Source organism: Haliaeetus leucocephalus, unplaced genomic scaffold, assembly GCF_000737465.1.
Source record: "Haliaeetus leucocephalus isolate CR32 unplaced genomic scaffold, Haliaeetus_leucocephalus-4.0 Scaffold200, whole genome shotgun sequence".
Classification (NCBI taxonomy): Eukaryota; Metazoa; Chordata; class Aves; order Accipitriformes; family Accipitridae; genus Haliaeetus; species Haliaeetus leucocephalus.
In genome coordinates, this window is record NW_010972636.1 from 501,191 (window position 1) to 503,316 (window position 2,126).

Consider the following 2,126-nt stretch of genomic DNA (forward strand, 5'->3'; position numbering starts at 1 on the left):
GCCCCGGCCCCGGCCCCGGCCCGCTGGAGGGCAGCGGAGCGGAGCAGGTAGGGCCCGCGGGAGAGAGTGGGGCGGTTGGCGGGCGGGGCCGGGCCGGGGCAGCGCTCTCCCCGGCCGAACGGAGAAGGCGAGGCGCTGTCTGGAAGGTTCCGTGGTGCCGCCCCGGCCGCGGGGCAGCTGCTGCGAGGCGAGGGTGGCGGGGCTGTGAGTGGGGACGGGGCGGCACGACCTGCGAAGCCGCCCGGTGTGACAGGCAGGCCCCCGGCGGCCGCCACCCCTCGAGGGCAAGGCGTGGTGTCCTTTCGCAGGCCCTGCTGGAGTAAGCAAGAGGAATGGTCCCCACCCCACCACCTCCTTCTTGTTGCGGCCACCGCTTGAGGCTGTAGCCGGTCTCCGCGAGGTGCAGCTGGAGTTGCTCCCCAAGGGTTTGTTTCCCTGGCCCGTGGGCAGCAGCCTCTCCCAGCGGGCCATCTTGTGACTAGCAGTGCGCAGGGAGGGTGTGTACACCGCTAGGAAAAGAAGGGGTGCCTCGGACATGCTAGGAGCATCGCAGTAGCTATCATCTTTTAGGGGTGTCGTGGGTATGGCTGTGGCCCGTGACGTCTTCCACAGATGTGTGCATCAGCCTCTGGAGCTCTGTGTTGGAGTAGTGCAGATACTGATAAAGCTCTGACGTTTTCCAGGCAGGGGTGACAGAGGAGGTGCCTCACAAGGACATCCCTGCAGCAGTAAGGTCTCAGCAGGGTGCCAGACTCACAGCTGTAGCAGACCGTTTCCTGAGAGGTTGTGGTTCTGGGAGGCAGCGTCTCTGGGGGTTGGTGTTCATCTTAGCACCTGCTGCAGTAGTAGGGTGTGAAGGCTTGCACTGCAGATGGCATCCCCTGCGGATGCAGGAGGGACACAGATGCGCTGGAGGTCCCAATGGTGTTTGTGCTGGAGGGGCAAAGAGGGACAGGAGTGCAGGCGCTTCAATATCATCCATGTTATTCAGACAAAATACACTCTTAATCGAGGAGAAAGCCAGAGTGTTTTTCAGGTCTTTGTGGGATTTATTGGTCTGCTAAAACCAACAGGGATGGAGGAGCAGAAGCATGAGGGGAGTGGAGAAGCCAGCAAAGATCAAAAGATGAGGAGAATCACAAGTGCTGCAGTATTTGTTCTCTCTAACACTGGAAACCAGATAGAAACCCAGAACGGGGAACTAGCTGTGTATGATTTGCAGCTCTGAAAGTGGAAGGATGTGCGGGCCTGGAGTGTAATGCAGGGGAACGGGATTTAATGGCAGTGTGGCAGCAGGTATATGCTTCTTCTGTATCTGTTTCTCATCTCTTCCTATGTTTTTAGAAATGTTCGTAAACTCATACAATCTTTTTATGTCTCCAGTAGTATTCACAATTAGGGTCCCCAGTACTGATAATTATGGTCTCCAAAAGCTATAAGAAGCAAATAACGAGTTTGCAAAGTGAAGGGCCTCATGCTTAGGGCCTACCCACATTTACTCTGCCTTCTTGTTTGGCCATGAGATAACACAGTGTCTAGCTACATGATGTTATATTATCATCTGTAGTGCATAGGAGGGACTGTGCTTCCGAGCAAATTGAGTTTATATTTAAATTGTTCTCTGCAAAACACCCTTCCTATTTTGTAGCTTAAATCTGAAGGCAAGTAGTAAATGCAGCAGAGGATTTTGGTATGCCTCTGTGGTGGTGGCTGTTGTCCTTGTCCAAACCCCCTACTAGGTGATGGCTGCTGAGATGCCATGAGATGTGACACCTGTTCTTCATTTGCTGTGGTTCTGAGCTCTGCAGCTCTCTGGTTCTCTTGGAGAGCCCAGCCCCTTGGACTCCGTACCTAAAAAACTTACTATGTTTAATGTTCATCTGTCTGATTTCCTCTGGGTAAAGCAACGCAGCATATCACCTTCCAAGTGTAAATTGAAGACAAGTGTGTAAAACTCTAGCTGGCGTTTTCTGTTTGTCTGCATGCATGTGGATATTAACTTTTTTTAGATATGTGCATACATGAAAAATGTAGTTGTGCTCAAGGTGAACTGTTACTAATTGAGCCAGTACGTGACATGTGCTATATAAGCAATAAACTGTGTATATGCATCAAATGAGCAGCTG